General features: G+C 40.8%; 1 protein-coding gene and 1 long non-coding RNA gene across 2 annotated transcripts in view; both read left to right on the top strand.

Annotated features, from left to right (window-relative positions):
- Positions 1-24824, top strand: part of LDLRAD4 (low density lipoprotein receptor class A domain containing 4) — a 247183-nt gene that overhangs the window by 112471 nt on the left and 109888 nt on the right. The window lies entirely within an intron of this gene.
- LOC136790163 (uncharacterized) lies at positions 615-24285 on the top strand. The gene is made up of 2 exons (XR_010829602.1): positions 615-16808; positions 18028-24285. It is a non-coding gene; the product is annotated as an uncharacterized lncRNA (long non-coding RNA).

The raw sequence follows: 24824 nt of genomic DNA, 5'->3' as shown, positions 1-24824 counted from the left end.
ATTTTGCTGCCAGAACGTAAAAGCAGAGATGATTTTTCTCTGATCCAGTTTCTGGTTTTGTCAAATGTTTCTTACGCTTTCCTGAGACAACTTCCTCCTTTATGCATATCAAAAAGCTTGTGAATTAGAAGAGCAGATTTGATGAATTATCTTGCAGATAACTGGGGAAATACTCCTTCTTTCCCTCCTTCTTATCCCCCTCCGTATCTTCCCTCCCCACAGAATACTAAAACATTGTTTTTCCTCCACTGTCGAAAGGTGTGTCTCACAGAATACAGATGAGAGATTTGGCTAGCAAAAAATAAATGAAAACAAGAGGCATGTCTTTCAAGTACAAATGGGGCTTTAGAGATCTCTGTTGGAAAGCCTAATTTCTACATGAGCACAACTGTTTCTACATATTGCCTGGAACACTTCAGTTGGCCACACTTTCTATTATGGATTCTAAAAAGACATCATTTGTCAAGTTAATAACTGTGTACAAAAATGTTTATGCATAATAAAGATAGATTTCAGAGATCTTTGAATGGCACCCACAGACATTAAATTCTGCAGTACTTTGCAATATACTGAGCCTGATTAGATGATGATAATAATTAGGGTAACCCCCCCCCCCCCCCCCCCCCCGTTCTGCAGGGCTAAGTGAACCTAACTGCTTGCTGAACCATATCAATCAGATTATTTTATTTATTTATTTATTTTAAATTCTGTTCTCTGGTGAGGAAGTCAAAATATTATTGCAGTTTCAAGACCTCACTTGCAGAGCATGTTTCATGACAACGATGGTCTTTGACTCGAAAAGAGCAATGACAGCCTTTATAGCATTTCCTACCCAACTGCCTATTGCTACTGCTTATTGTAGGAAATACATATACATATATATATATATATCTTTTAGACATACAGAAACTAAAATACAGACTGCGTAGGCCCTTCATAGAAATTCTTTAATAATGCCATGTGTAAGCCACATTCAGAAGGTATGCTTGTCCCTATTTTCAATGGCAGTTAAGTCGCTTAAGTAGGACCCAGACGTGCAAATATCTTTCTATATGTGACTATAGTAGCTATTTAAGCTAAGGATTTAAGGAGACTGAATGTAATTACCCTCATTGCGAGACTAATACACAAGAGAGAAATGCCATAGGATTTTGTAATAGCGACGAGTGGTCAAGACATTACCTTTATGCTTTGCTAGTTTTACCAGCTGTGTCTCATTCCATTATTCATACATATATACATAGACACACACCTCTCTTCTAATTAATGATACTTGTCAGCTAGTGGGCAAAAAACCACACAACTCCAGAGGTGACTTTCCAAAGAAAATCTGATTTCAGAGTGGAGCCACTGATTGCCAGAAATCTGCAGATGTGCTACAGAGCTTTCTGAGGTTTAAAAATTTAGCTATGTTCATCAGGTGAGTCTGAAAAAGAAATGCAGTTATCAGGGTTTTCTTACAATCTGTTTATCTCTTAAAAAAAAAAAAAAAGGAAAAAAGGAACATATGTCATGTGTTCTGCCTTGTACTGTGCCTAAAGGGGGAAGACATAAGTATTGTGTCTTGAAAACTAGGATTTTTAAATGTTACTTATAAATGGACAGGTATAGGTAGGTGATGATACAACATAACTTGGATTCCCAGACTCTAGGAATAGACTGTTTTAGCTGGTTTTGTTAAAAACAAGCAGCCCCTACTCCCAAAAAATCCCCACAAATTTATATTCCACGTGGCATAAAATTTTGTCGTTTTCTGCCACAAACGTACAGAAACGTGCTCTGCCTCTGCAGTAAAGCACAATATTCTGAGGCAGAGCTTGCTGACCGTAAAGACTGAGACATTTAATTGAAATGAGAGCAGCTATAAATATACAAGTTTTTGAAGACTGTAGCATGGTGTTGGCTTTTTTTCCTTCATTGGTAGAGAGCTAGGATAGAAGGTGGACTTCTAAATGTGTTTGGATATAAATAGTAAAGCGTTTAACTCTTTCAGTTGTGTGATATTTCTTTTCCGTGTGACTGAATCACTCAGCCTCCTCAAGGGATCAGCCCTGATCTCTGAATCCTACCTCTGGCCTATGAATCATGTCAAATTTCATTTAAGTTTTTAAGTGGAAATGGGAATCAAAGCAACGTCTTGACTTAGCAGCCTCCATTTGATTCCTTCGCAGGCTATTTGCTGGGCCTGCTGGCCCTTGGCAGCCACACCGTATTGAAGGTAGGCATCGATAAATCACGTTGGATTTAATGGAAATGAAGCCTTCAACTTGCACTGCAGTTTTACACAACATTCCCACTGTTTATAGGAGTACTGGTATATTTTAATAGAGCTTCTCATTTGTTACATTACATATTCATAATGTACAGGGCCTGGAGGAGATCCATTTGGCTGACCACAAAAGCCTTGAGACCTCAACATAATACTACGTTGGAGTATTAAGCCAGTGACAATCCGTAGAAAATGCAGCTGGGCTTTTAGGTGTGTCCATGAAGGATGGAGAAACGCAGAAGGGCCAACGCTGGTTCGAGGGAGAACAGATCGGGTTAGATTTGGTGGAGAGACTGGAAGATGGATAACTTGTGGGAGACAGAGCAAGGCTGCTTGACCAGTCAGTCGGTGGGAAGAAAGCAGGAGGTGTGGCAGGTTGTGGGAAGAAAAGGTTGCTGCCTTTCCCAAAGCCATCACCCTGCCTTGTGTGCCTATCACCATCTGAAACTCACTGTGTGCACCCATGTTCCCATCCTGGTGAAGGTCTTGGAGCTGGTTTCTTATAGCTGCCTCGGATTTTTGGTTCTTGCTGTTTCTGTAGGAATTGTGTACGTAAAACCGAACGATCGGCTAAGGACGTTTGTGGTGCTCGGTTTGCAATCAGTCGCTCTGAGCGTGTGTTAACAGCAGTAATGTTGTTCCAGGTGAACACGCAGACCCTCATTTATTCAAATGTATGGTATTTAGAGCACCTGATTGTGCATGCTATGGTTTCATGAAGAAAACAAGTAGCAATAATTTATTGTTTTTAAAAACTGGTAAAAACAATTGGGAAATTAAGTGGCACAGGATTAGAGTCATAATTGCTCATATAGGGTGTCTCAGCTCAGGTTAGGGGTGAAAACAGACCTCATTCTTTCGTACGTATCATCATTACTTTCACGCTTAAATTAGACAGTCATTAAGAAGATCTATAACAGGAGTTGTTCAGGGCCCTTTGATAGTGTTGGATGGGAAGAACCTTGCACTGAAATCATGTGCATTGTGAACGGAGTCCAGAGGAGCCTGGTTGATTTAGCCCTGCTGGATATCTAATTATTCATCTTGTCTGTTACTTTCCTAAGGACTAAATATAGAGAATATTCGCAAATGATGAAAGAAAAAAGAAAAGGAGTTTCAAGCACTGAGCATATCTCAGGCCTCTGGTCGAGTGGCACATTCTGCAGCAGCGACCTGGCCGTGCTCAGGTTTAGCTGCAGCTCCCTTGGCTCTGCCGATGGGGCCTGAGGAAGATGCAAAGGTGGAGGCTATTGCCATGACCGGCGGCGTGGAGGGTTAATTAGCATGAGTGTCTAGGAAAACGTGGTTTAATGGTGTTTGTGGTGATGGTACAAGCTGCTTCACATCTTCGGTTATTTCAGCAAATAGAGTAAAAGTGTTTACTCTTTTCATTTTAATTTTAAAAAGAAAATGAGAACAGGACATACACAATGCGTCTAGAGAGGTCTTTCTAATGTGGACATCCAGAATAGCAAAACTGGTTCCCGATAGCATGAAGGGGGGCTCTTTTAAAACATTTCTTGATGCAGTTAACAGGAGTGACAGCAAATCTATGTATTTCTTAGTTCCAGACTGGGAGAGAAGGATGTAGGGAGCTGCTAATTGCAAAATAATGGTACGGAATCCCTTCAAGGACAGATACATTGGCAACTCCAACTGACCCTGCAAATAGATGTGCTGAGAACAAATCCTACGGTGGTACCAGTTGTGATGAGCTGAATTTGTGCTTTTAAGCAGAAGTACTGAACATAAAAATTGGTTTCCTCACCCTGAGTCCCAGCGACCGCTTCAGCCGTGCCTTGCTGAGGAAAGCGGTGCGAGGCTTGGATCAGGCCTCAGCTCCCTTCGTTTAAGTCAGCGCCAGAGCTGGGACCAGCCCGTGGCCTTGCCTCGCTGCTCTTGCTTCCTGCCACCTTTCGGTGTTTCGCCTCCTAAAATGATTTTAGCCAAATCAGACCGCTTCCTTCCATTCAAAGCACGGATGCTGGGAGGTCCGTGGGCATCTGAAAGTTTAACAGCGTTGAGCATCCTCACTTTCATTCAGCCACTCGGTGAGGGACAGTGAAGCAGCAAGGCAGATAAAAGAAGTCATTTAGCCTTAGGTTTCAGATAAAAGAATCAAGCTTGGTGACATGCTCCAGTCGAACAGTACTGCTTCTGTTCTTTGGGGCAAAATATGTTAGAACAAAATGAACAAAGAAGTATTCAGTGCTGGATCTTGCTGGATCATTTTTTCCTGCTATGTGTCATAAGCCAAGCTTTGAGCCACTGGAAGTTTAATGAAAAAAATCACCTGACAGTTCTGTTCCCTTCCCTCCCCTCCCCTTGTCCTGGTATTTGAAATTCATCCATGCTGGCCGCTGTAGGAGGAGGTTTCAGGAACCAGCTCGAGGTCAAAGTCTGGATTTTATACACCCGTGTCGGGTCATGGGGTTACTTTGCATGAATGCGCTGCTGTCTAATGAGCAGTTCTACTTCGAAATGATTTATATCCTATTTATAAATATAATTATTTGTAAAGTTATTTACATTATCTCCCCAGTAAGAGGTATTCTCCGCAGCATGCTGGAAGAGGATGTGTTTACTGAGGAGCTGTACAGAGCTAGAGCTCTGTTTAAAAAAAATACCCACTTTAAAATCGAGAGCTTTCTGGAAGCTTAAGAAGGTCTTTTTGGAGACGGACATTTGGGTCTATATTAACTTCAGCCAAGTGCTACGAATTTTTTCCACAAAACATAATGTAAACTTTGCCTTCCCGTTCCCAGTGATAAGTCAGACGTTATAGCAACGTGAAGGAGGGAGTTGTTTTCTGTGTAGAACGAAGTTTAACTGCAGCCTGGTGTGTTGTGATAGGTCTTCTCAGAAACAGGGTTCATTTAGCATATTTAGTTAAATTCCCCAGGACAGCACTTATTCTTAGAAATGGATATTAATTAAGCTGCTCAGTCAAAAAGGGCATGAAAGGAAAAGAAGAGGGGGAAAAAGATCCCAAACAATTTCAGAGAGTGTTAAATGAAGTTCATTTATGCAAAAGGACAACACAATCAAGATATATTAAATATGACCATAAAATAAACCAAATAATTAAAATTATATATGTTAATATATAAAATTATAATGTTAGATTTTATATTTAATATTTAATAATATTTGTTAATGTCAATTATTAAAATCCACTGTTGAATGATCCACGTAGATCTTCAGAAACAGTTTTTAGTTCTGCTGGTATAATAGATGTTGCTCTCCCACATAAAAGTAATTTTGGTATATAATTTTTTTGCTCTTGAATGCATTCAGACTTAGGTCCTCTTCGTTGCTAATGTAGAACTGGATTTGTACTTCCTACGCCATGCCTAGAGTATCTGAGTCTTCTGGTTCAGTAGGTTTTAGTCATTCAGTTTAGGAAAAAAAAAAGAAATTGTTTTAATTGAATTCTTGTTAAAGATCCTCAATAAAATGAGCACAATTGATTTCTTCCCTTGTTCTTCTCTTGGAAAACTACATTGGGTCTTCATTGTTTAGATTTCATTTCTCTCGTTGGATCTGCTGTCTTCAACTGAATACAAGGTTATACAACATAGGATGTTTTTCTAAGTCAATCTAGCACTGACTGGTTTTGCTGCCTGAGAAAAGTGCTGGCTTTCACCTCTTGCTAGTGTAGCTGCATTTCAGTATTTTCAGGTTATATAGTCTTCTTCCTTTTTTCATTACTGACTGTAAAATGACCAAACTTATTTGAGAACAAGACTTTACTTTTGAACAAGTGTACTGGAAAACAAAACAAAACAAAAAAACACCAACAAACCAACTTTTTGCTTTTGCAAAAAGGAAAAAATATAGTTAAACTCATCTTCTCCCCTAGAAACTTCTATGCCTTAAAATTATTTTATCTGATTTGTCTGAGTCCTTGGGTTTTATTGCTTGTTTGAATCCTTGGATTTGGACCTATATCTTGCTTCTTTATTGTTTCAAAGAATATATATGTATATATGCTGATCACGTAGGCATTTGTTAAAGGAAAATGTGACCTATGATACTTCTCCTTTTTAAAAAATGGTTCTTGAGGCTGTGTGTTTTCAGAGCTAAACAGGAAGGCTAAAAACTTTTTTGGCTAGGATTTTGAAGCCTGTATTGACATAATAGTTTCCGGATGGCTGAAAGTGGTAAATTGTGAAAGGCTCATCAAATAGGAATGACATCTTTTTCATATTGGAGGTGTGATTATGAAATATAAAGTGAGAGTAACAATGCCAGTTGAGTACTTTGCTGGAAATAGAAATCTGTCTAGCTTGGTCATTGCATCCCTCATTTTCATCAGGCTTATGCGTGTCTTCCAAGTGTTTTCAAAAGTACTGAGTGTCTTGATGCCTAGTGAAGTGGCCTTCAGTCTGCTGGGTGTGTGACCATCCACACGTTTTCCTCCCATGCCCGTCCAGTTGTACAAGATCTAACACCTTCTTTTTTCTCTCAGAAGGAAAGCAAAGAGCAAATACTAAATAAGAAACTTTATATTTCAGGTTTGGAAGTGTCCTCCTTAGGGAAGACATTGTGCAGTTTGACCAGACCTAAAATACAGGGAAGGGTTGGAGGAAAAATGGCTTTTGAAGAGTAGCTGCCATACACTTCTGTTAGTGATAAATGCAACTATGTAGTTGGGAAATAAGGGGAAAAAGCCCTTTTATTTCCAGATGCAAATTAAAAAAGCTGGGGAGCAAGAGTTCCCTATTAGCAAAAGGGACCTCCAGCATATGGTGATCCATTAGTGTATTTATCCACCACAACTGCTTATTGAAACAAAACATCCTCCCAAACATAGTGTATTTATCCACCACAACTGCTTATTGAAACAAAACATCCTCCAAAACAGCAGAAGCACTGTAGAAAACTCCCAAACCCGTGTCTGTGAAAGCAGAAGCTGATGACAGAAAGCGCCACTTGACATGAAAGAGCAAAGGGCAACGCTTGAGTTTATCTAACACAACGTTACATTGGGTTCGCTGTCTTTGTATAACTGAAGGGATTTTGCATAAGGGATTTCTAATTTAGCATCTTCCAGGAAATCTGCATTTTTTTCATTTTATTTAAGTTCCTTGTATACTGACGCACATATTCCTGGAAAATGTCAACATCGGCAAGCAGGTTAGCGGGTAAATTTTGTTGACATGTGCCAGTGAATGACCGAAGAAGGAAATATGTAAAATGTGGAAAATGAGAATGGGAGGCTGACCTGCTAGCAGAACACAGAATCGAAGCAGAAAGATTTGAGGCAATTGAGAGACAAAAACAACATGGTGTGTAGTTAAAACATAAAGGCGACAAACTAACTCAGTGCCTGTATTAGGCTGAGAATGCATATTAGTATGGAAGAAGCTTCAGGAGTTTAAAAATAGTTTTTGGACACTTTGCAAATCTTACGACAGGCAGCGTTTTGGTAGGTTGTTCAAGCTTTACACGGTACTTAATATTTTTTTGTTTTAATATGTTTCTGCTAGGCTAGTAATTAAACACTTCAGTTGGATAGTCAAAGGATCTGCACGTTAACGTTGTATTAATTGCCCATCAAAGAATCCCAGGAATGTAAAAATCTTTTTTGCTTGTTTTATGTGTGTGTATATATACACAAACACACCATATTTAATGTATTAGTATTGTATATTTTCTGTGTGCAATAAAAATAATAACAAACATATAATACAGAATATTTATATTTTTAATTATGATAATAGGAATTGTGTGTATATTAAAATAAGCTTTACTGTCTCCTACATCACAGATGAAAATTTCATTGGCAGGTGTATTCTGAACAGTATAAAAGTATCGTAGCCCAACATTTTGACTTCATGAAATGATGGCTAAGTACATAGTAATAATCAGTATATTGGTCATTGCATTTCTTTCTTCTCAGAGGAATTTAAAATGTAGAACAGACTTGTGAATAGCACAGTGTTTCCTCAGGGTGATTAAAGGTTTTATTAATATCTAGCATTTTTAGATGCTACGGCAAAAATGTTATAATTGAACTTTTTCAATAATTTGTGTCTAATTATAAAGAACACTGTGTAAGTGGAATTTGATACTTTTCTGGAAGTTGAGGTTAAGGGTAAGCAGGAAGGAAAACCAGGTAATGAATTTTCTGAGGGGAAGAGCAGATAAGTGGTACATAAATATAACTTCCTCAGACACAGGCGCTGTGTTGGACTACCTGCCCTTATGCTAAAATTAAGCAAAATTTTGGCTATTACTGTGCAAGATCGGAAAAGCATCCCGTTCAGAATTGGCAGCTGTCTTATAATTACATTGTGGTTGTTAAACAGTCTGCTGCACGAAAAAGGTATCGCACTTGGCATCTGTTTGTTGAAGACAGTGTTATTTCATCTAGATTAAAATATAAAATCCCTTATTATTCACAGTGTTTGTGCTGTTCCTACTTGGGTTTCTTTATCTCTTTAGGACACGGGGAATGCTCTGTCTAGTAGATGAGACAAGTCTTTAATGGGTGACTTTAGTTCTGTTCTGCAAGAACTGAGGAAGAATAAAGAACAGACCAAATCATTTTCTATTATTTTTCTGTTCAGAAAAGCAAGAAGACTTCTTGTCTCTGGTTTGAAGTGCAGAGACGAGACTACTGCAGAAAACTTGACTTGCCCAATCCTTAGTCAAACAGCGAAACTGCTTTAAATTATATCCATCTTCAACATGAACTCAGCTAGCAAGACAAAACAATTTGAAGGTAAATTTGGAGTTTCTCTTCAAAGATGGTCTCTGGCATTTATAGAATACGCCTAAGAAAAATGATGGGGTGTCTCCACTTATGGTTAGTTCACGGGATACCTACATTTGCTAAACTATGTGAGAAAAGTACCCAAGCGCATAGCACTGACTTAAGAATGCAAAAAAAGCAACTTCTGCAATCCAGAGGGTTTTTTGTTTTTTTTTTGCCTTGTTTTGTTTTTTCCAGCAAGCATGCTGGCTCTGCTTTAGTTTCCTGCACCTGGCTGTAAAACAATAGACAATACAACTTGGACTCCATAATATAACCTTCCAAAATTTTGAAGGGTGTTATAAATAACTTACTGGTAAGTCAGAACAAGTCTAACATATCCTTGCTGTTATTTTTCCCCAGCATAGGTTGGCAATTTTTGTGCTGTTAGAATTTCAGGCAAAGGAGTAGTTTGAAAGTTGATATTCTGTCTTTGGTTTCATTAAAATGTTGGTTTTAGCAATCATTTATCAAGTTACTTCCTTCTGGATAGAAAAGAGGAGTCTGGCATATGCCTTCTTTCCCCTATTTCCCTCACTTCTTTCAAGTTTCAAAAGATACAGCTTTTAAAGGGTAAGGGTATTTTTCCTTTCAAAGAGGATGGGCACCTGGGGCTTCAGGTCTGGGACACGGCGGGGCAGTGCCCTGCCATGGTTTGTTCCCTGTCGTGGCATCGCTCCAAGCCCAAGCTGCCCTTGGCAGTGAGGGGGAGGTTAAGGATCGTGTTGTGTTCTCCCACAATGTTCATGATGTTATGCAAACAGCTATGTCAAGAATTTATTTATTGATCTAGCTTTTTTAAAGAGGAAATGTTAGGAAAAAAACTGACAACAGAGGGGAAAAACAGCCAGAAAGAAGAATTTTGGGTCCTATGAGATAAGTGTCGAACACTGATTCTTTGCAGAGAGCGCAGGAACACCAGCTGGCAATGCGTTTATTTTTGCTTCAGAATGTATTTGAGAAGTAAACAATTTAATAAACTTTCCATTTTAGTAGTTTTCAAGCCTTTTCTAGAAGGCAGCTATAAATCGTGTGAGAAAGATGTATAATTCTGTCTCTGGTATGCATCAAAGTTTTTATTGGTTAGTGACTTCAGTGCTGTTTTTTTTGTTGTTTGTTGTGTTTTTTGTTTTTTTTTTTTGGTGGGTCTGACAGTAGTATAGACCCCTTAAAACAAACAAAAATAAAGCTTCATATCTCTGAGTAAATCTCAAGTAAGTTTTCGCTCTTTACTATTTGGGATTTAGTGAAGTCTACAACTTTCAGACTGATGTACTGTCATTTGGGAAGTGTCTTTTAGGGCTCCCCAGCACAGGAGAGATGTGGACACACTGGAGAGAGAATCCATTAGTCATGAAGATGATCCTGGATCACCTCTTCTGTGAGGAGAGGCTGAGAGCTCCTCAGCCTGGAGAAGAGGAGGCTCTGGGGGATCTGTAATGTCTGTAAATATCCAAGGGGAAGGTGCAATGAGGATGGAGCCAGGCTCCTTGCAGTGGTGCCCAGTGGCAGGACAAGAGGCAGCGGGCACAGCTCTGAGCACCGGGCCGCACTTGTGTGCTGTGCGGGTGGCCGAGCACTGGCACAGGCTGCCCAGAGAGGCCGTGGGGTCTCCTCATGGAGACCTTCAGAAGCCGCCTGGACGTGGTGCTGGGCACCCTGCTCTGGGTGGCCCTGCTGGGGCAGGGGGCTGGGGCAGGGGGCCTCCAGAGGGACCTGACAGCCTCAGCCGTGCTGGGGTTCTGTGAAGATATGCCATATCTTTAAAGGAATTTTCTTGTACTGATTTTTTCCTCCTTCGTTTTTCATCTTCCTGTCCTGGAGATTTGCCTTATTTGAAGCTGTTGATTGCAAGCCAGTCTAAACCTTTAGTCTAGACAGATAAAGCTGCTGTTTGCAGCTTACCTTACTTGAAATCGTGGCAATTCCGCAGGTGCACAGAACTAGTTCTTAATAGATTTATTTTCCCTTCCCTTGTAGTTTGTGCCTGATTTTCCTATGCAGAGTGTCCACTGATCACTGAAATTGGTGAATCATCCTGTTTGTGCAGCATAACATCCAAGGCTGTGTCCATGCTGATGCAGTTATGATTGGTCAGATACCCACACTAACTTTCTGGGTGTCAGAAACACGATTGTATTAGTCTAGGAAAATTTCATGCTAATAAGGATAGGTAAATCCAAGTTAATTCAGTGCTCATACATGTTACTACACTGTCCTGTGTAAGCCAACCCTAAAGCTGTTGTTCCGGAGCCTAGCTATCGCCCTCATTTAATTTTGTCAGAAAGTTCTGACCCCCAGGATGGATAGGATATATCTGAGCAATTTTGCTGTTCCTGAACTGAAATAGAAAAAACAAGAATGTTTGTCCTGATAAACCATACCTCGGTTGGCCCTAAGGATGGTTTCCCTAAAGTGAACCTGAATTCTTGTTATTTAAGAAAAAAATCATTTTAATGGAAATTGGAAGGAGTTTTCATTTTGCTCCAGCAGAGTTCTTAATTTTACCGGCAAAAATAGGAGTAATTTCTCATCTGTCAATAATGCTCCTCTCCATTCTGCCTGAATCATGAAGTAATGGCCTTGTGCATCATCTTGTTTACTCCTTTTGGTTGAAAAATGCTATAAATTCAGTATGAGGTTAGACAGATACATTTGTTTATAAAACCTGTGAGGCTGTTGGGACACCAGTTTTCCAAGCAGTTTATAAATAACAGTGTTTTAGGCTGGGGTAGAGGGGTGAATGAGGAAGCTTCAGAGGGAGAGAGTGTAGAGCTGTGACCCAGAGCAGCAGTCATGCATGAAATTAGATATTGTGCAGTGGACATTCTTATTTTGGCTAATGTAGCCTCCGGCAGAAATTTCTCTTGCTGCATCCTTGAAAGATTTTTTGTTTTCCTTTCTCTTTAACCTTGTACATTAATTATCACTTTGCACTTTCCAAACAGAAAATTGGTTGTTTTATACAGAGGAAAGTGCATATTCATGTACTTCAGAAACAGAGAGTGGATGCAGACGTTTTGCACTGTACCCACAGTTGTTTCCTATGGACTTGCTGTGTTTCCCCCTGGAATTTGTGCACCTACTGAATTTTGTCCTGACATTCAAGGACGGGATTGTATATCTGGGGGGACTGGTCTGTTGAATTATTTTGTTCATGTTATCTTCATTTTTCTCTTATTAATAGCTTTGCTTTTTCTAGTGGAAGCATGGGAAGGGTAGAGAAAGGGATTCATCAGTGCATGTTGAAGTTCAGTGAAAATTAATGGAAGCAAAACATCCATTTTAATTGTCAGCTAAAGCCACCTTTAGAAATTTGACACTCAGAAATACCCTACAACTTTTGTGTAAAAGCAAGGAAGCAAACAAATGTTTTGGTAACAAAACATCTTCAAGAAGGGCAGTAAAATCAATCAATATTATCTGTTAAATGACAGCTTATTGCCAGGAATGTCCATCCGCTTTAGTTAGTTGTGTGCTAGGGCACTGAATCGGAAAGGTTCACAGAGTAAAAATTTAAATATGGATTGATTAAAATATTCTCTGAACTCACTCTTAACTCTCTATGACTACTATTTAAAATATATAAACCAAAGACCAGTCTGGAAAATGAAACCTCCCTGTATTGCTCTTACTGCTATGAGAATCTTTTGATGCAGAATTGAGACTCCTGCTCAGTCTTAGCAGAGCACAATTTACATTTAGGTTGCAAAACAAATGGTTTTTTTCAACCCCAAGCTAGTTTGTCATCCTCTGAGGAGGTAAACCAAGGATGAAAAGACCTTGAAGGCAACGTGCCATGCCAGTAAAGTGTGTGCTGCACTGGCTAGTACAGGATTTGGGGATTTTGGTGCCTACTGGTGGTGTTATGTTTGGGATGTGGTCCTGGACTGTTGTTTACAAATAAAGAAATGATTGATTGGGAGTGACTTACCTATTTTATTGCTGGCTTACAAGGAGCAAAGTATTTACCTGCTGTTATTTTGATATTCCATGGGAAAAAAAAGAAAAGAAAAAAAATGCCTTAGTTTAGTGTGTCTGTGCAGTAATGCTAATATTGCCAGTCTCTGAAGTTCTGCAGCAAGCCATCTCATTTGCTCTTTGAAGGCGTTGCTGTTTGTAGTACTTGCCTCTCATGACAGCTGCCTCTACTCGCCTCCTTTGGTAATGGTAACCGTTTCACGTCGCAAGTGAAGCTGCCTCCTCTGCTGTTTTGATGGATGTTTACTACAGCTTTCTGTAAAATAGGCATTAATGTTACATGATACAGTGGGGATTATTGCTGGTCTAAAGCGATCTTTATTCACTGCATTTCACGATATTTCAACTAAATGTTTAACTTTTGTAACTCAACTCTTTTGAATTCCAAAAGAGCATACAACATGATTCAATTCTCTTCTTCATGCTTTTGAGTTACATATTTCTGGCCTTTAAAAAATATATTTTAAATAATGTTAGTCACTATGTAAATTACTGAAATATACAAGTGACTCTTCTAGCTGTCTGTAACTTAGTCCAGCAGAAAAATGATTAATACTGCTTAGAAATGCTGACTGATGCTTTTATTTATCTGAAATTAAGTCATCTTTAAAAATTTGATTTTTCTTGGCAAAGAAACTAGAAATTCCAAACCTTATTTGGATAACTCTTGCTTATTTCACATTGAACTTTGGGAATAATTTCCACTTTATTTTTCACTTTTTTTGTTAAAACATAAATGTTTTCATAGGAAAAAATGATGATCTTTTCCCACAGCCAGCTCTGAGGAGATGCTAATTACAATGTGTAGAAATACATACTTGGCCCTACATAGCTTCTTCACTCCAGTTAGATCTGGTCACAGTGACAGCTTTGGCAGCTGTTGTAATTGTTACAGAAAAGGTAAGGAGGAAAAGTTCTGATGTCACAATTAAACAAGAAGAAAGTCTGCAAAAAGGGAGAAGATTGAGGCAATGTGATAAATCCGACTTGCAGGTCTCTATTTTTCAGTTTTGGTATCTTTTCTTAGTATAAGAAACAGTCCAATTATTGTTGTGTGTGTATATACCTATACAAGGGTGGATTTTGGCATGATGTTCCTCCTGTATTATAAATACTGACATCACGCTAATCTATGCAAATCACTGCTCAATCAATCTGAGCATCTGTGGTTGATTAAACAAAACATGTAGGTGTGAAAGCATTTGTATCTCACTTGCCCTGCTAGGTTCTGGCAGAGGCTGAGGGGAGTGTAAAGGCACGGAGAGAGATTTGTCGCTGCGATGTCTGCCTGGCAATTTGGAGGTCTAATTGCAACACGCACAGAGATACCTGCGTGGGCTGAGTCGTGGCTAGCAGAGGAGATTGGAGAACACAGACTTCAGCGCGGTTGCTTGAAGACGCGAGTCCAGCTCGCACTGGAACCGGTTTCTGTGGCTGCAGGGATGGTGATGCTGAGGTCCGTGGGCTCGCACCGAGCTGGGACGTGCTGGGGGATCAGTGGCTGCACCACCCCCTGTTGTGTGGTAGCCATTCCTGCAGGTGCTGGGTGGGAAGCACCCTCAGGGCAGCCTGTCAGGGACAGCAGGCACCCAGCAGCCTGGATCCCTCAGTCTTTTACATGACCCAAATGGGGCTACTCTCACCCTTGCTTTCTTCCCTGCTCTGCCTGTTTATTCAGTCCTCCCTCTGCCCTTTCTACGTCTCCTATATAATTTTTAGTGCATTAGGGCATGACCACGGAGAACAGGGGTAATGACTAACAGGTGTGGGTGAGGAGAGCAGGGGGAGAGGGACTTGCCAGTAAGTGATCAGACACCTTACAGTCATACTTCGTCTTCGAGTCACTGCACGGTGATAGCAGTGCGCAGGCAAGGACGGGGAGAGCTAAACTGGGCCGTCTCAGTGAATCTGCTTGTGAATTAAGTCGGTGGCGTCAAGAGGTGAGCACCAGAGAGCCTGTGGGTCGCTGCTTGGGAGTTCCTCGGTGTCTGCTCTGCTTGATGGAGAGTGAGCAGCTCCCGTGGGGACCGTGATGATTAGCTGGGTTACGGACCGGCCGCGCGCCCGCCTCCTCCTTGTGGAAGCACTTCTGGCTGGGCTGTGAGAAATCACAGAGGAATAAATCACCATAGTCCCTTGGCTCTGCAGTAAAGAAATGTTCCTTAAAGTAAACACACGACTTAATGAAACTGAGAAAAACAGTTCTTTAAAGAGGAATCTACCTTTGAAACTGCAGATTTTCCAACAATGAGTCACAGAGATCGAAGGTAGCGAAGGTGTAGCAAGTCTTCAGTTGGGGAGAGATGTCAGATTTATACAGTAGTGGTATATTTAATTGAGTTTTACTGGTTTTGGGTTTGTCAGGCTGAGGAAAGCTTAAGAATAAAGAACGAACTGCCCTCCGTCTATCTAGGGAAAACAATGTTGTCCTGTAGGGCCAGCAGACAGGAATCTCGTGATCTCCAGAGCAGCGATGTTCACTTAGGTGTGATGCATCACTTTCTGATCATTTGTCACTGTCATAAGAAATGTGTTTTCAAAACAAAAAGTCTGTTTGAGCTACAGTTCCACTTCACAGAATCCCAGCACGGCTGAGGCTGTCAGGTCCCTCTGGAGGCCCCTGCCCCAGCCCCCTGCCCCAGCAGGGCCACCCAGAGCAGGGTGCCCAGCACCACGTCCAGGCGGCTTCTGAAGGTCTCCATGAGGAGACCCCACGGCCTCTCTGGGCAGCCTGTGCCAGTGCTCGGCCACCCGCACAGCACACAAGTGCGGCCCGGTGCTCAGAGCTGTGCCCGCTGCCTCTTGTCCTGCCGCTGGGCACCATTAAAATGAGTCAGGCTTCATCTTCATCGCACCTTCCCTTCAGGTATTTATAGATGTCATAGATCCCCCAGAGCGTCCTCTTCTCCAGGCTAGGGAGAAAAAATTCTTATTTTTTTTTTCTGTGAGAGAAGGTAAATATAACTTGGCTGTGTGGTTACATGCAGAACTGCAATTCTTCTTCTAAACCTCTGATGACAAAATGGAATTCTACCATGAAAAATCACGGTGTAAGATGCACATGTAATTCACTTATTGTACAAGAGCTGAGATAGTCTTGTGTAAAATGGGATAGCGGCTTTGAACTCTGGACTTTTAGGCAAGAAGGATGTTACTCTCCTGTTACTCTCCTGCCTTTCTGCGGATGATGAGCTTTGCTTTCTGCTAGAATGTGAGGTTTAAGACAGGACTGGCCATTAGATCTGGGGGCCTGTTGGGCTGCTCTAGACTGAAGTTGCTTATGCAAAAGCATTGCTAACTTCCTGATTTTGTTCCTGAAATGTGGTATTTGCTTCTTTCCTACTGGAAAGCCTGTTTACTGGCAACAAGGGATTTCATGAGCATTTCATGAGCATTTCAGGTTTGAGGGGTGCCTTCCCAACGTTTCTTAAAAAATAAAATAAAATAAAATAAAATAAAATAAAATAAAATAAAATAAAAGGAGATGTCTATGTGCTTAGAAACTAGATGGAAATAAAATGTTGAAGCCCATAATTTATTAAAGGAAGCTCCTATTTTTAAGCCAAACTCGAAATTTTATGGCACATGACTGATATTTTTGTGTGTCAGCAGTACTGTAATGAGTAGAACATATGGACACTGCTCCTGTGCGCTTGCCCAGCAGTAGTGTCTCAGAGCGAATACCGCTTGTATTTGGTGTTTAGGTCGGTTGAAGGACTGACTTCTTTGCTGTAACAGTGAGACTGCCAGCTGGGCTGATGGCTTTGTGGTGTGGACACTTGCACAGTACGCGTAGAGGTGAGATCTCATGCAGGCTGTTCAGAAGCCATCCAATTGTGATAATTTGTTCAGACTGATACTGATACAGGATATATGCAGCTTTTTGTCTCCTGTAATTCTTACGCACATTCAGATCCCTGTGGTTCATCGCTACTTTTTCCTGCTAAATGGCCAGATTTTTTTTTTTTGACTAAATGCAGAATAATTAAAGTCTGTTTTTTTTGCTTCAATTTTATTGTTCTTTAAATATGTTTCTCCACGTTTCCAAAGATGACAGGAAGCAGCAGTGCCCTGGCCACTGTACAGCTGCAAAGTGGACAGGGAGAGTGAGCCAGTAGCTGTGTGTTTGGTTGGTTGGCTTACACTTCTGTTTTAGATCACTTGTACTCTTATTTCCTCAATTTCCTTGTTCACCTGTGACTGCTATGCTAATGTCACTTAATCTATAATGGAGAGATTATAAGGACCCAGAATCACAGCTCTTATGCATGCTGGCAATTTGGGATGCATAATGGAAGCTCTGTGTTGGTATTCAAGGCATCTGTACAACCCTTTTCTTTTTTTGCAACCGGGAGAGGTGTGTGTGTGCTTATATGTGTGTTTATATACACGCACACCTATATATAGGGAACAATGGCATTTTCTGTAATTGTATTACTCTGCATTATTCACCCATTACTTAACAGCTCTTTCACACAGAGGTGATGGCTTTTTCTCCCCCTCTTCCTTTTATAGCCAGCTCTGCCTTGATTTGCAAAAATGACATGGGTGAGAATGTCATGATGTTCCTTCCTGATGCCTCTCCCAACGCCTCCCCTGACTCTTACTGACAGATATATAGTGTAAGCGCTGCTTCTTCATTTAGTATGGATCATGTTGGCAGTGAGATCAAAGAGGAAGAATCTCGGGAGATGCCAAACAGTTTTTATCTGGTTTCTTACAAAAGCCAAGGGTGGTGGGTTTTTTATTTTATGTATAAGTAGGTTTTATTTATATAAATATGTATGTAAATATATGCTATATATATTAGATTAAATATACATATACTTATACATATCTAATATCTATATATAAATAAATAAATGCTTTTTGTTCCTCTTATCAACAGTCCTTTCAGTCCTTCTGTGTCCCTGTAGAAAATTCTCAAGTTTACAGGGTTACTGTGAACCATGTTTGTGGATATCAATTTGTCCATATTTTAGTAAACATTATTATTTCTTTTTTTTTTTTTCCTTAGTTGAGCAAATACCTTCATCATTCCATCACAGTCCTTCTGCCAGAAACCTTTATAGCGGTTCCCACTAGTGACAGCCGAGTTGATCAGTCGCAGACTGCCCTGCTGGTGAACTCCACTAACAAGCCATTTATAACTACAACAGACTTTTTTTTTTTTTCTTTATGGCTGATCTCAAACGATATTTGCCTTGCTTTGCGCAAGCTCCAGAGGATAATTTTCAAAAGCTTATTTGTTTATGAGTTTTTGCTTAGTGTTTGGAAATGTTTGCAAGTATGCAAAATCGCATCTTCTGTTTGTAGTTCTGCACTGTGTCTGCTTGCACATGGGCTGGATGGTTTCAGGCTGCTGGATCAGAATGGGCAAGTATTGGTCAAACAATGGTCAGACAAGTTTTAGGCATGCCTAAGTATTTTTTGCTAGGAGGTCACCTTATTATCTTTTGTTCTCGATTGTTTCCTACTAGAAGACAAACTTTCAGTGGCTATGAATATTGTCTATGGTGTTTTGCTTTTGTATGTATCTTACGTTTTTAGTAAAAAGAAATCGGATCTTGGTACATGGACTACTACCAGTTCCTGACATCTGATAGACTCTTCTCCCCCCATTTTGCCTTAACAGTTATTAAAATGCCAGATTTTTCTCAGAACTCCAGTAAAAGATGCTATTTTAGCTGGTCTAGCAAAGGTATTATCATGACCTCATCCAAACCCATATGTTACTTTCAGTTTGTTCTTGTATTAGAGTTCAACATGTCATTGATTTAGGCTGTTATTTCCCAGAGAACAAAATACCATTTATTATTGCCAGGAAGCCTTAAAAAAAGTGTGTGGGGTATAGAAGGTGTTTTATATAGAGCAGTTTATATATAGACTGCTTACATGTAGTTTCCTTGTCCTCTATTACCTCTTTTTCTGTTTTTTTTTTTTCTTCTTTTTTTTTTCCCCTTTCTGTGTGTTTATTTTGTAGGATGATCCAGATTCTGTCTTCTATTTGCAGAAGTAACTGAAGGATATTGGTTCTTGTCTCTGTTAGCATGACAGATCAACCCCTTGGAAATAGCACTGAAGTAAGAAATTAAACCCAATCAGCTGGATTTTTTAACTCTCTTCACCCTCTACTGAGTGTTTGAAAGCCCAGACTTTTTATATAAACAGCTAAAGGGAGGCAAAGTTACTGCTGAGTGCCTTGTTGTTCCCCTGTAGCTTCCAGATTGTGAGGAAAGTCTCGAGAAAAATGTAGGACCAGCATGTTCCCTCAAAATCAAACTTGTGTCTAGACAGAAAGGCTTACATAAGCCACCAAGAGAGGGAGGGTGCCTTGTGTAACTGCAGTCCCTAGCAAATAAACACTCAATACCTTGCATGATTTGGCCCATAGAGGCTGACAGCAAAATGCACTTTTGTGCTTTTTACTTAGCTTGCTATGACTTGCAACTTGAGCTTGTTCTCTCGCCTCAATGGCTTTCCAAATACATGTTTATCTTCTAGTTATTATTACTTTACTAAAGACTTTACTGTCCTGCTCAAGCCAAAACACTTTCCCTAAGACCTCATATACACTTGCTTACCTAATTTAAAAGAAATATAGCATGTTACTGATTTTGAATGGCCTTGAGAGATAGTTGATGGCATTTAGCAAACAATGCAGACAATATGCAAATCACCAGAGACAGTACAGAGCGCTGTTCATAAAAATAAATGTTATGGTAAGGTAGGTTTCTGGTGTTTTATTGAAAAAGTATGATGCTGTAGCTTTAAGCTATCGGTATTCTCTTAAACACACTTCAGTCTGTGTACATCAGTACGTTATGGAGACCTCTGGCACCCCTCTAGCACTGAACTTTCCCTACGTTTTGCTTTCTTTTCCTGTGGTTGAATGCAAATCCCTGCAGGTGAGTCCTTTCTGTTTTACTCACTCTCTACAACATTGTCTCTTGATTTAGGAGCTGTTGTCAAAGGCTCTGTGTGTGTTTATTTCTGCTATAGAAGTAAGAACAGCAAGATTAGTGTTTCGTGATTTTTTTTTTTCCTTTTGATTTGGATACAGCTTCTTCAGCACTTCATGCTATGTCTTAACTTGGCTTCCTGGGTGTTGCCCTTAGCTTTGTTCCTATGTTTACGTAAAACTTTCTTAATGCAGCTTGTTGGTAGTTTGTCCTCAGATGGACTAATCTGCTTGGAGGTAGAATCTAGAGTCCAGAGCCCTGATCATTTTGTTTGCTGAGGCTTGTATTGCAGCCAGCTTGCAGTAAGGACACAGTCTAAATAACTTGAGGGTTGATAGTCTTTCAAAGCCTTCTTGCAATTTTGGCTCCCTACTTTGAATGCCCAGAAGCATAGACAGGTTTCTTCTGCAACTGATTGCAAAAGCTTCTTTGGGAAGCTCAGCTTGCTGATGCACTGGGTGTGATAATACAAGTCTCTAAGGACACACACAGTTGTGTGTAAGGTTAGGAAGTAATGATCGGGGTTTGGCTTTTCAGTGTTGTTGTCTAACACCTAGGAGACAGTAGTTCAGTCATGTTTCGATCTGGTTTGCAAACCCTGAAGTAAGTCCTGAATGATGGTCTGCCCTACTAGAGCATGTAGAGTGTTTAATCCCTTTGTCGCTTTCATTCTTCATATATTCTTATACACTTCTGTGACCTAACACTCATCTTTTTTCCCTTCACAGAGTATATGTTTGGTTTCATTGCCTTTTATTACAAACTCAGTGAAAAGGTACAAAAAATTCCTTTCAGTCAGACTGAAGCTCTGGATGTAATAATAATGATCAGTACTTTTTCATTGTGAGGAGAAATTAAGTTTTGTACCATGGCTCAGCTATATGAAATTAAATCTTATTGCCTCTACTCTGAGAGCAGAAGCCAAGCCAAATTTTTGTTATGCTCTCAGGTAGATCAGTTAATGCAGTGATGCTTAATACTTTGCTCTCTAGTGATGTTCCTTCCATGCTCCTAAAGGATTCTCTCTTAAAACTATAGAATGAAATTTAAATACTCTCTCTCTCTGTCCCCTCTCTCCTATTTTTTTTCCTCTTGTCCTTCTCTATTACCCATCTGAAATATTTCACAATTTTGGAAGCTTCATTTAAAATAAAGTTGAAGGCATCTCTGTAATGAGTAAAAATACTGGGTTGGTACAGTGCTGTACAGTAACAGTGAACCTCTGGCTCACTTTCACATATAGCATCCATCTACCAAGACAGAAAATGGGAGTAGGCAATTTAGAAAAGAAAATGTTAACCCATTTTACATCTATAAGCTTCAGATCAATATTCAAGAACATTTGTGTGGAGCAAGGCTCCCTTTGCCACTTCAGATAGGGAAATTGTAGTTATGATACATCCCCAGGAACCCAAACATTTCTTTCTTGCACTAGGGTCCATGAGTAAATTGACTGTGAAAAGTCATCCCACTGTTTCCTACTCTGCTAACTCCCCTTTGGGAGGGCTGGAGGGCAGCACCGGGATGTGGGGAGGGGAAGGAATAATGATGACTTGGAGTATTGTCTCAAATTAAATTGATGGGTATTCAGGGACTGGTGTAGGTACTGAGTCACGTTGGTGACTGTCATGCAAAGTTAGCGGTGTAGTTTGAAAGGGGGCGGTTACTAGGAATAGCCTTTTCTTAAGCAGAGAGGACTAAGGAGCACACTACCTCATGCACTTCTTTATTTCAGCGGGTTTGCTTTTTGAGTAGTACTCTTGCTCCTTTGATCATGTCCTTGAGCACCTTCCCCTTCTGCACGCCTTTCTGCCCCACTGCCTTCCAAATAGTTCCTGTGACAGCAGATACCCAGACTGAAAATGTTTGCCATAACTCATAAGTCAAAGTACTCTCACTCCCAGAATAGAGGAGTCTGCATGCAGACTTCATTACACAGTATTCATAACATAAACAAGCTTGCAATTATGTCATAGCAACCAGCACTATGCTTACATGTAAGTTTGATTCAGGTCTCCAAGAGTGGAAGACCTCTGCATCCAAAATATCACAGCGACCTACTTCTCTGAAAGAGTGCCCTACATAATTTCAGAAATTAGATACGACACCAATATAGTAGGCCATATGGTGCCTTTTGCTGGTGTAGGGTGAACAGTGGGTTATTCTTGGGGCCACATAAATGTCTGTCCACTGACTAGGTGAAGTCAGCTCATTATTAGTCAGCGTGAGGTGTGACTCTTGTTTTCCTGATGTTGTGAAGGCAACAAGCTCAAAGCACCGGTTGTTTTAAAAAGGCATTTGCTAATAGCATGGGCATGATCCTAAAAAGTGATGTTTATTTGTTTGTTTTTGACTGGCACTGGCTGCCTTTGTTTGCTGTGGAGAACCCCAGAGACTGCATCTAAAATTGTTGAGACAGCTCAGAACCTACTTTTCCATAATGCGCAGAGATAGGATTTCCCAGGAGCAGGTAGACATGTTTAACTGATCTGATCCTGAGCTGTCAGAGCAGGATTGCTTATTTTTCTGGTGTTCTTTCCCCATATTGGCTGTAGACGCTGTGAGATGTGCGTTGCTGCCCTGTGCTGTATAAGGAGAAATGTTATCCATGGTATGTATCTATGTCCAAATAACAGTTGCCACAAATACATGTTCTTCAATCAAAGGCTTCTCCTGGATTTTAGGTAAACTAAATAATCATCCTAACAAAGAGGTGTTAAAACATCCCCTGAAGAAGGGAGGTGCTGTTGGTGGAAAAACGGATGAGGAGAAAAGCAGCAATGACTGAATACTCAGCACTGAAGCATCCTATACAATTTCCCTTATTAGTCTTAAGAAAGTTATGGCTAATCAATAGTGATCCAGTGCATTCATCGAGCACAGGAAGGTTTCTGAGGTCAGGTGCAGGCGTGGTGCCCCACACACAGCCTCCCTGGTGGGAACAGGGATGGGAGCAGGCTGAGGGCAATGGCGAGCTGCAGATCCCACCTGGGACTGTTAGCAGAGCCACAGCCCGACAGCTGCCAGCCAAATTCACTTGTCAGTGCACTGGGGTAACATAGTAGGTTCAGGAAAAGATGGGCCCTTCCTTGTACTGAAATCACCTGTTTTTGTGGCCTGTAAGTGTGGAATGTCTGATCCTTGCTAGGGTGCTGGATGGTCTTATCCATGACAGTTTTATGTAGGGTGTTGTTGCTCTGCTGTATCTTGCCAAAGTGCTGACAAGTAGTATTCCTCCTTAGGATAGTGCCCCTTTGTTTAATTTATTTATTCACATTTGTACATTGTTGTTGAAATTATTCCTGCAGGTGAAAAATAGAGACAATACTTTCTGCCCTTTCCCCATAATGTCTATAGACCATTCCTCTTAGCTTGAGGGGATTTCCTCTTGATATTTTTTTATTTTATTTTAACTTTGGGGGTCTGTGCGATGTGAGCTTTTTCACAACACTGTCTTCAAGAGGGATGGCCGTTCTCTGAGGACTGACCACATTTTGGGTATTGGCTGCGTCGTTTTTTTTTAGTGATGACTCCCGTGCTGTTTTGCGGTCCTGGGCTGAAGCCCTGACACAAGGCAGTCCACGCCAGCAGAGGAGAAGCAGCTGCTTCAGGTGTGCTGACGCAGTGCAGGCCATACTGCCCGAACCGTGCGTGGGGCGAGGCTTTCGGCACAAAATGGCGCCCGTTCCCTGTGGCGACATGGCGGGCGGTGCATCCCTCTGAGTGCCTCCCAAACGGGGGCTGTGTGGACGTGCGGGCTCACTGCTCGCTCTCCCCCCCGCCAGCCAGCACTGGCGTTACGAGCAGTTATCACTCTGGACAAGCTGGCATCCCTCGCAGCCCTCTTCTGTGTTTATTAGGTGGCATCTGTGGAGATAATCTCATTTTGGCTTGTAACCATAAGGTAAATGTTCAGTGACCTTCGGGTGATCTCTTCGCATAACGCCGCGTCCTGCCAGCTACTTGGTATTGGTGATGATATTGTTTCTGGCAGAGCCTCCGAGGTGGTAACCTGCATTGTCAGGGAGTCGTGATGTTTATCGACAGGCAGCAGTATCTTCTGCTGCTGCCAGTACAGGAGGATGATTGCAAACTGGTGTGTGTGTGTGTTTTTAAAATCTATGTTTAATTTGCTGTCTCAATTTTTTGAAAGAGAAGCCTTTCACCCTTGAATTTGGAAAGGAGTGATATGGTTATATTAAGGAAATGATGCCTATCTGTGATTGAGTTGTGTTGGTTTTTTTTGTTGGTGGTGGTGGTTTTTTTTATTTCTTTTCCTCGAAGATTGCAGTTAAAGTAAGCTGCCGTGCAAGTGGCTCAGCTGCCGACATGAGATGAGTCAGGTCTGGGGAACTGTAGTCCTGTGGAGAGCATTTAGGTTGTCCCGCTTCAGAGCTGTCTGTTCTTGCCCCTTGTTTCTCTCCAGAGCACGGAGAGACACCATGTAACTCTGGCGTAACCATCCAGGGTATTGATGTAGGGTGATGTGCTTTGGGGTTGGCTGGCCTTGTTTGTTTTTTTTTTTGTTTGTTTGTTTATTTGTTTGTTTTGTTTTATTTTGTTTTGTGCCTCTTTTTGGGTGAAGGTGTTATTTGCACTGATGGAGCTTTCTTGGGCTTGAAACCAGCATAAACCTCTCTGGACAAGTAGCACCTAAGACATTCCCACTGTAGTGTTCAACCAGGTTCTATGCTGATACTGCTTACTAGGCAGATGTCTGTTCTACATAAAACTTCAGCACCTGCACTGATCTGACATAGATTTTTATTATATGTTTTATAGGAGGGTGGCATGCCTATCTCATTTTGGAAATTTCACGGTCCTCTCAGACTTGTAGTTACTTGTTATATCA

Source organism: Anser cygnoides, chromosome 2, assembly GCF_040182565.1.
Source record: "Anser cygnoides isolate HZ-2024a breed goose chromosome 2, Taihu_goose_T2T_genome, whole genome shotgun sequence".
NCBI lineage: Eukaryota > Metazoa > Chordata > Aves > Anseriformes > Anatidae > Anser > Anser cygnoides.
The sequence above is the reverse complement of the archived record's forward strand: the minus strand, read 5'-3'. Positions and strand labels throughout refer to the sequence as shown.